Source organism: Mixophyes fleayi, chromosome 2, assembly GCF_038048845.1.
Source record: "Mixophyes fleayi isolate aMixFle1 chromosome 2, aMixFle1.hap1, whole genome shotgun sequence".
Lineage (NCBI taxonomy): Eukaryota > Metazoa > Chordata > Amphibia > Anura > Limnodynastidae > Mixophyes > Mixophyes fleayi.
In genome coordinates, this window is record NC_134403.1 from 193043318 (window position 1) to 193053841 (window position 10524).

The following is a 10524-nucleotide window of genomic DNA, read 5'->3' on the forward strand; positions in this document are numbered from 1 at the left end:
GATGATACTAATCCCTCTACCTCGTGCTAAAGTCTATGTTCAAGTGCATAGTGGTTTTAAGTCAGGGAAACAAAAATGTAAATAAAAAGCTTGTACCTTTGTAAAGATAAAAACACCTCTCTAATAAAGGTGAAAGTTTACTGTAGAAAAACATAAAATTGCCGACATGCTATTCTACCCAACATATTACCAAACATACCAGCATCAGCTAGCTCCCTTCTCTCAGCTAGATCTCAGCACCTGCAATCTACACTGTCATCATATTCACCCTCATCAGTGTGTACATCATCCTCAAACAATACTAATTCATCCCCGCTGGAATCCATCATCACAGAAGTCTCTGTACTTTGATGTAATTGCCGGTAATGGCCTTCAACATGGAATTTGTAGTTCATTTTACGGAAGAGCTGTAACGTTGTTTGGGCAATTCTTTTAGAGCAGACCAAATGTCAAAATGTTGTGCAGACTCATCTGCATCACCACTCGGTGTCTTGGGAAAGCTAAGTTTTTCCTAGCAGCAAATTCCAGAGAAACTGAAGGAGGAGACGTCATTGTGTCATATACCACTTGAGCTGTCAGCTTGCTGACCAGGAGCTGATTGCATCTCTTGAGATCTGGGTCAGCTGGAAAGAAAGAGAAGACATAGCTCTTAAACCTAGGATGAAGCACAGTTGCCAAAATGTAATGATCCGATTTCAAGATGTTGATAACTCTCGGATCCCGGTGAAGCGAATAAAGTTTTGTTTTGTTTCATTTCCTCCTTAAATTTCTCTGGCTGCTTTTCAAAAAGTCTAATTAGGGGAATCACCTGGCTCAAGCTAACAATGTCTGCACTCTTCACCGGTGACTACTTCGAGTGGTTTCAGCACCTTGAACAACATGGAAAGTATTCTCCACTGTACTGGACTAAAGTACACTCCCCTAAATTCTATTCTTGCAGCTGCTGCATTCTCCTACATGCTGTTGCAGAATCCTGAAAATGACCCTAAATATTTCAGGACACAGACAGCATCTCCTGCATGTTCTTGTCATTTTTTTAAAAATTTCTGTACCACCAAGTTGATTGTGTTTGCAAAACTGGAAATGTGATGGAATTCCACCCGCTGTAATGTTCTAACAATATTGGTGGCGTTATCAGAAATCACATATCCTCAGGAGAGTCCAAGTAGGATAAGCCATGTTGCAATGACATCCCTTAGTTTTTCAAACAGATTGTCAGCGGTATTACCTCTGACCTACGCCTTGTCTTGTGTCTGATAACCACCTCTCACTCCCGCCTTCAAGACTTCTCCCGTGCTGCTCCCCACTTATGGAATTCCCTACCACGCTCAATCAGACTTTCCCACAGCCTTCAAATCTTTAGATGCTCTTTGGAAACCCATCTCTTTTTTTAGAGGTGACCTTATCCTCGGTAACACTATTCACACTAATTCACCCTAACAACTATCCCAATCTCCACTCTGAGCAACACTCGCTCCTTTTGTTTCAGTTGTGCCCTGTTCCATTTAGAATGTAAGCTCTCTAATGAGCAGGGTCCTCCATACCCTTTGTTTTCATGTCTCCATTCATTTTGTCTGGCTTGTCTTTTTTTGTTTGACGTATGTCTTGTTTTATGTATGTCCTTGTCTTCCCTATTGTACGGCGCTGTGGAGCACTGTGGTGCCTTACAAATCTACGATAATAATAATAATAATATGCCTCTTAGTGAAGTAGATGATACACAGAGTAGCCTGCCTCTTAAAAATGCGACATTCTTGGGTACATGTTGCTGCTGTCCCTGCTGGTGAAGGCAAATCACCAACCCAATGGGCTGTCTCAATCATATAATCTTTAGTTTGCCCAGTTCCGCTTGCCCACATATCTGTGGTTAAGTGTACAGTGGGTAGAATGGCATTTTGTAGCCCAATAATTACATTTTTATGAACCTGGTAGAGGTGAGGAATAGCTTTTCTAGTAAAATGGTGTCGTGATGGAATTTGGTAACGGGGACAGAAGACCACAAGTAACTGTCTAAAACCAGCTGCATTAATAGTGGATATTGGAAGCAGATCTAATACTAGCATAGTCGCCATGGCGTCTGCGATCCGCTTTGCGACTGGACGACAGCTTTCATACTTGCTTCCTCTTGCAAAGGATTGTTTAACGGTGAATTGTTGCAAACTATTAGTAGTCTTCTTCTTAGGTCTGCTTCTGAGTTGACTGATCCACCCCCAGCAGCAGCAGTGGGCCTAACGCTCAAGGATTCTTCTCGGGAGTCCTGGATAGGGGAGGAGCCATCTCGCCTTAGAAACTTGGATACAGGACTAACTCCGATCACTTGTGAGGATATTGATGATGAAGGTGGGGGGGGTGTAGATTGCAGGTGCTGGGATCTAGCTGAAAGAAGGGAGGTAGCTGATGTTGAACTGCTTATTGATATATTTTAGCATAAGTTTCTGATTTTCACAAAAGCTTTCCATGAACTCGCTTCAAATGGCGTAACATGAATGAGGTTCCTAGATGGTTATGGTCCCTACCTCTACTGACTTTGGCTTGACAATGCTACAAGTACGTAGACAACTGTGTCAGGATTTGGGTAAAAATAATTCCACAGATTAGAGGTGGATTTTTTGGTGTTATGCCCAGGCATGACAATGGCCTTCTTCTTATCACTGGCAAGAAGTGCTGCAGTCTTTGTTTGAAAGTGTATGTAAATAATATTGTGATCTGTGAGGTGGTCAAAATTGTCTGCAAATGACTTGAAATTAGTGTTATTGAGGTTAAAAATAATGTAGGGGGGAAAAAAAAGCAAAAATATTTTGAAAAAAATCGGGATCCAAAACCAAAACACGCAAGGGCGGCTTTGCCAAAAACAAAATACGAAGTTAATCCAGATCCAAAACCAAAACACGGGGGTCAGTGAACATCTCTACTTATAATTATAAATTCAATAATGCAGTGCATTTAAAAGTCTATATGTACAGAATAACTAACAATATTACAATATATAACAATTGCTTGAAGAGATTCTAATATAGAGAAAAAGTAAAACTACTCCTTCCCTACTTCCCTACTCTCCCTGTCTCAGCCTTTCCTGTGCCATCCTCCATGCCCAATATTCCACTGCACTCACCTGTTCAGGACCTCTACATCCAACCCTCCTATCTCAGTTTGATCACTCCCTGACACCCAAATCGCTTTGTCAATCTACCCCCCTGGCCATTCTACTTCCTTGTCAAGCAACTACTACCACATCAAGCAAACCTCCTGCAACTGCCTCTTCTCGACTGCAATCAACTACCATCTATCCTCCAATCAACCATCCTGCTACCGCCACTGTCTATCTATCTTGCAATTGCTATCTCCCTTAGACCTGGGGGAAACTGTTACGAGCTGCGGTGGTGCCCAGCCGCCGCGACTCTCCTTCCTCTCACTTCCGGGGCCAGCCCGACCATTGCCGTAGCAACGGGCGGTCGCTGAGTGGTTCAGCGCCGTGTCCCAGCACTGTGGGGCAGCCAGGCGCATGCGCGATATGCGAGAAGCCTGTGGGCTAATTAATTAACTAATTAATATCAGTGGCACAGTCTGGGTGCAATTATAGAGCTAGGCTCTCATTGGTTGTTTCTTGTATTTAAGGCAGGGAGGGCTTAGCCTCCCTGCCGGTTATAGCTTCCAGTTCTCTGTGTTGCTGCCTGCTGCTGTACTCCTGGTGTTAAGCCTTTGGATCTCTGTCTGCCATGTATAACCCCTGCCTGTCCTCTGGATTTGTCTTTTGCCTGTGCCCTTGACCTTTTGGCTTATATCTCCGTCTCTGCTGATTTGCTCGTGACCTCGACCCCTGGTGTGTTTTCTGACGATTCTTCCTAGCAAGTGACCCCTGACCTCGGCCTGTTCTTTGGATTTGCTGTCTGCCATTACCCTCTGCTCCTGGGTTCCTCGCAGCTGGTACACATCACACGATCCTCTGTAGTCTGCAGCCAAGTCTGTCCCCACCACTAGGGGCTCCAGTGAACACCAGACTGTCAGAGCAGACTCCGGGTGGTGTTGTACTGGCTGGAGGGGTTCCTGACATTATAACCGGCCTAAAAACAGGTGTTCCAGAGACGAAGTTGGGATGGATGAAAGCGGAACCAAATCGTCTCCTTTTCAAGCCCTAGCGGGTCATGTTGAGAACCTATACCAAATGGTCCGGGGATTGTCCCAACGTTTGTCCACTCAAGAGGAGGGCTCCCGGACTACATTAACGAATTCCGGTCCCGTTGATGAACCCAAGTTAAACTTGCCGGACCGGTTCTCCGGAAATAGAGCTCTATTGCGGAACTTTAAAGAAAGCTGCAAACTCTACTTTCGGCTGAAACCTCGGTCTTCTGGTTCAGAACAGCAGAGAGTTGGAATTGTCATCTCCCTTCTGCAGGGTGACCCCCAGTCTTGGGCTTTCACCATGCCGCAGTCTAGTCCTAATTTGCAATCTTTGGAAGCTTTCTTTAACACATTGGAGGTGTAAATGTATCAATCTGCGGGTTCTTCAACACCCGCGTGTTCAGCCTCTTCCGCGATTAAATTTCAAGCGGCGCTGCATTGTAAAGGGAAGTTAACCCTTTAAAATGCAGCGCCGCTTGAAATTTAATCGCAGAAGAGGCTGAACACGCGGGTGTTGAAGAACCCGCAGATTGATACATTTACCCCCGGGTCTCCTCTACAATGACCCAGATAGAGTTGCCTCCGCTGAGACTCATCTACGGGCCTTGAAGCAAGGCCGACGTTCTGCAGAAGAATACGCTGCCGAATTCCAGCGCTGGTCCACTGACAGTGAGTGGAATGACCCAGCTTTACGCAGCCAGTTCCGTTTGGGGTTATCAGAGCAAATAAAGGATTCCCTGGTACAGTACCCTTCACCTACTTCCCTGGAGGGACTTATGCAGCTCACAATCAAAATTGATAGACGCCTCAAGGAAAGAAGAACTGAGAAGGAAGCATTCACTTCCAGTATGTTCCTTTCTGTGCCTCCTTCTAATATGGAAGCTGCGGAACCTATGCAGCTAGGCGCTTATCGCCTCTCCCAGGAAGAGAGAACTTGGAGACGCACCTTAGGCCTCTGCCTATATTGTGGAACCAAAGGTCACCTTCTGCGCTCCTGTCCCAACAAGTCGGGAAGATCAGGCCTAGAGAAGGTGGAAGAGATTCATCTAGGTCTGCAGTTCATTTCTTCCAAAAATGCATTAATAGTTCCCGCTCATCTTTCCTGTGGATCACACTCCTCTGTTACTTCAGCATTTATTGATAGCGGTGGCGCAGGCAACTTTCTGGATATCAGTTTTGCCAAGTCCATTGGAATTCCGTTCATAAAAAAGAATTCCGCTATCACTGTCTGCGGTTTGGATGGGGGTCCCTTACCTGGAGGCAGGATTTCCTTCACGACTCCGCCCTTACGTCTTACAGTAGGGTCTCTTCATTCCGAAACCCTGTCTCTTCTCCTCATTGATTGCCCTTCCGTTCCGCTAATTCTGGGTCATCCATGGCTTCACCTCCATAATCCTGTGATCGACTGGAGTCTTGGAGAAATTACTCGTTGGAGTACTCACTGTTCCCAAAGTTGTTTGACCATGTCTCTGCGGCTTCTGCAGTCGCACCCGGATCAACTGCCCTCTGCGTATAGCGAATTCCAGGATGTATTTTCCAAAAAGGCAGCTGATTCGCTACCTCCACATAGAGACTTCGATTGTGCCATTGACCTACTTTCAGGATCCAAGTTGCCCAAAGGAAGATTATACTCCCTTTCTGGCCCTGAGACTAAGGCAATGCAAAATTATGTGGAGGAAAACTTGCAGAAAGGGTTCATCAGACCATCAAAGTCTCCTGCAGGAGCGGGGTGTTTTTTCGTGTCCAAAAAGGATGGTAGTCTACGCTCGTGCATTGACTATTGTGGCCTGAACAAGATCACCATCAAAAACACATATCCACTTCCGCTCATCTCTGTCCTGTTTGACCAGTTGAGGGATGCTACCATATACACCAAGATTGATCTCCATGGCGCCTATAATCTCATACGGAATCAGGGAGGTCGATGAGTGGAAGACGGTCTTCAGCACTCAATCTGGCCATTATGAGTATTTGGTTATGCCCTTCGGCCTGTGTAATGCGCCTGCAGTCTTCCAGGATCTCATTAACAAGGTTCTCCGCGAGTTCCTGGGTCGCTTTGTGGTGGTATATCTGGATGACATCCTGATTTATTCCCAGTCTCTCCCTCAACACCGGGATCATGTCAAACAGGTTCTTCTTAAACTCAGAAAACATCATCTCTTCGCTAAGCTTGAGAAGTGTGAATTCGATGTCAAGAAAGTGTCATTCCTTGGATATGTAATTTCTCCCGATGGATTCTCTATGGATCCTAGTAAAGCCCAAGCCATCCTGTACTGGGTACGTCCCACAAATTTAAAGACGTCCAAAGATTCCTGGGCTTTGCAAACTACTATCGGAGATTCATTCGGGTTTCTCTGACCTTGTGGCTCCCATCACTGCCCTTACCTGCAAAGGGGCGGATCCCTGTAATTGGCCACCGGAGGCCATTGCATCTTTTGAAAGCTCTTAAGAAAGCGTTCACTACTGCTCCGGTCCTCAAGCATCCTAATCCGCAGTTGCCATTTATCCTGGAGGTGGATGCCTCGGAAGTAGGCGCTGGTGCTCTCTTATCCCAGAGGGACCCTGGTGATCGTAAGGTGCATCTTTGTGCCTTCTTTTCACGCAAGTTTTCGTCTGCCGAAGTCAACTATGATGTAGGCAATCGGGAACTTCTGGCAATCAAGTAGGCGTTCGAGGAGTGGCGCCACTGGCTTGAGGGTGCAGTTCATACGATTTCAGTCCTCACTGATCATAAAAACCTATTATACATTGAGTCTGCCAAACGGTTAAACTCCAGACAAGCTCGATGGGCCCTATTCTTTACCCGTTTCAATTTTGTCCTAACTTACAGACCTGGATCTAAGAATACTAAGGCGGATGCTTTGTCCAGGAGCTTTCTACCTCATCAATTACCCACAACTGAACCACCACCTATAATTCCGGCTTCTATCATTCACGCTGGGTTGACCCAGGATTTAAGAAACACCATACGTCAATTCCAGAAGATTGCCTCTGCTGAAACTCCTGCAGGGCGCCTTTTTGTGCTGGTGCATCTCTGTAGAGCTGTTCTCACTGAGGTCCATGAGAATATATCTTCCGGGCATCCAGGTATCTCTAAAATCCTGGAAATCCTTACACGTTCAGTATGGTGGCCGTCACTCTCCTCGGATGTTGAGAGCTTTGGCCGCACTTGTAAAGATTGCGCCAAAAATAAAATCCCCAGGATCTCTCCTTCAGGTCCACTCATGCCTCTGCCTACGCCTATGAAACCCTGGACACATCTGTCAATGGATTTTATCGTGGATCTGCCATATTCCTCAGGAAACAACACTATTTGGGTAATAGTGAACCGTTTCAGTAAAATGTCCCACTTTGTTCCACTGACCAAGCTCCTTAGTGCTCAGGATCTGGCTGTGCTATTTGTGCAGCATGTCTTTCGTCTCCATGGTCTACCCACTGATATTGTTTCAGACCGGGGTTCCCAATTTGTTGCCCAGTTCTGGAAGTCTTTTTGTAGTCTTCTGGGGATTAACATCAGTCTCTCCTCAGCCTATCATCCTCAATCCAATGGGCAGACTGAAAGGGTGAACCAATCATTGGAACAGTTTCTTCGTTTCTACACTACTGAGTTTCAAGACAATTGGTCGTCATTGCTTCCGTGGGCTGAGTTTGCGTATAATAACACATCTCATTCCTCCACCCAAACCTCTCCTTTTTTCTGTAACTTTAGCTTCCATCCAAGATCCAATTCCTTGTCCATGCTCAACTCTTCTGGCCTTCCAGAGGTCTGTGCCACGGCTTCATACCTTAAATCTGTTTGGAAAAAAGTGCATTCTGCATTAGTTCGGGCCTCTTTCCAGTCTAAAAAATTTGCAGACCGTCATCGGAAGGGCTGTTCGTTTAAAGTGGGGCAAAAAGTCTGGTTATCCACCCGCAATATCAAACTCAAACAGCCTTGCAAAAAACTGGGCCCTAGATTTATTGGCCCATTCTTGATCACCAAACAGATTAATCCTGTCGCCTTCAGGCTAAAGCTTCCTCAGTCACTTAGGATTCCGAATACCTTCCATTGTTCTCTCCTGAAGCCTGTTATTCCTGCACGCAACTCTAGGCTCCGTTACTTAGGAAAGTCTCAGCCTGTCATTCCGGAGGGTCACAAGAAATTCCTGTTGGAGAAGATTCTGGACTCCAAAAAGGTTCAGGCGCAAATCCATTTCTTAGTCAAGTGGAAAGATCGTGGCCGTCGCTATTACGACCGGGACGTCACTTCCGGGGCCAGCCCGACCGTTGGTCGGACGCTGAGTGGCTCAGCGCCGCGTCTCGGCACTGTGGGGCAGCCAGGCATGTGCGCAATATGCGAGTAGCCTGTGGGCTAATTAATTAACTAATTAATATCAGTGGCACAGTCTGGGTGCAATTATAGAGCTAAGCTCTCATTGGTTGTTTCCTGTATTTAAGGCAGGGAGGGCTAAGCCTCCCTGCCGGTTATAGCTTCCAGTTCTCTGTGTTGCTGCCTGCTGGTGTTAAGCCTTTGGATCTCTGTCTGCCGTGTATGACCCCTGCCTGTCCTCTGGATTTGTCTTTTGCCTGTGCCCTTGACCTCTTGGCTTATATCTCCGTTTCTGCTGATTTGCTCGTGACCTCGACCCCTGGCATGTTTCCTGAGGATTCTTCCTAGCAAGTGACCCCTGACCTCGGCCTGTTCTTTGAATTTGCTGTCTGCCATTACCCTCTGCTCCTGGGTTCCTCGCAACTGGTACACATCACACGACCTTCTGTAGTCTGCAGCCAAGTCTGTCCCCACCACTAGAGGCTCCAGTGAACACCAGACTGTCAGAGCAGACTCCGGGTGGTGTTGTACTGGCTGGAGGGGTTCCTGACAGAAACAAGGTCAGCTGCATGGGTATCCTTCTCTGCTCCTGATGCACTTTCTGGGTTATCCCCCCTTTTTGTTTGAAAGCCACTAATTTCGACTTTTCAACCCAGTTCACTCTCTCTGCCCACTTTTAGAGCATCCTCTCCATCCCAAATGCCCCTTATGTCTCACTATGTCTCTCCTCCATTCACCTCGCTCTGTCCCTCACCCATCATACTACCCCCCTTACATCTCCCTCCCTCTTCTGGATGCCATTGACACATCTCCTAACCCAGATCTCCGTCCTATACCCACTCTCTTACTCTCAAACTTCCGCAGCTCTAAACTCCGCCAATTTCTGTTTACCAGCAACCTTATCCACCTCTCTCCCCTTCTCCTGCACTCTCTGGAATGACAAATCAGTCTTCAATAAACTGGCCTCCATCCACAACCTCATCTACAACTCTCTTTATCCGACCCCACCTCTCCTGCTGCTTATCTTGTGTCCTCTCCTTCACTCACATCCCTAGACCCGAGTGTGTTAAGATGGCGACATAGGTATACTTTTCTCCGCTTGATGCATTTTCCGGGTTATTTCCCCTGAGCCATCTCTCTCCTCCTCCTTTGAGGAGAAACTCAATTCCACTTTTCTACCCAGTTTATCTTCGCTTAACAATCATCTAACATCTCCCAATTCCGTGACTATTTTGTAGTCTATCTCCTCCACTTCTTTTCCGTGGACATTTTTCCCTCCCTTATCCAGGATGACATGAATATCTCAATTGACAATCCCACTGATGTTGCCGTGTCCAAACTTTTCTCCCTTTCTTCCTCATATGGTCCCTTCTCAATTGATCTACTCTTCTTCCCACTCTAGTGCTTCCTTCCCTGATCTTACCTTTTCTCCCCAGCCCCATGGTCACCCTCACCAAGCAGGGGCGCACGCAGGGGGGGTTACTGGGTCTCCAGAAACCCCTCCCCTCCGCTAACGAAGTGCCCCACATAGCGGCACTGTACTATACAGCAGCCGCGGCGCTGTCAAAGAAGCGTCCGCGGCTGCTGTATAATACAGTGCTGCTGAAACGGGAGCTGCTGCGCAGCAGCTCTCTCGATTAGTTTGTTTTTTGGGTGGGGAAACCCCCCCTAAAAATCCTGAGTGTGCCCCTGCCAAGTACAACCTTGAGGCCTTTGACCTTGCTAACTTTTTTTCCTCAGTTGATTCACTTTTCACCTACCATTACCCTATCTTACCCTGACCAGGCTGTCACTTTCTACAACTATACTTAGCTCTGCCTTGGATTCCGCTGCCCCAACCGCTACTCTTAGCCTTCGAAGGTCCAAACCCCAACAATGGCATTCCAAACTGATGAAATACCTGTAAAAATACTCTCACACTACTACCACTGAAGGAACTCTCAGTCTCACGCTGACTTCCTAGGTGGTTCCCAATTAATTATACTGCATATTGAGCAATGAGGAACCCACAGATTACAGAAATACGCATAATGCAGCCTTGCCTCACAGATTGCACACCTTTTATTTAGACCATGCACTTTTAAGTGCTGGATTAC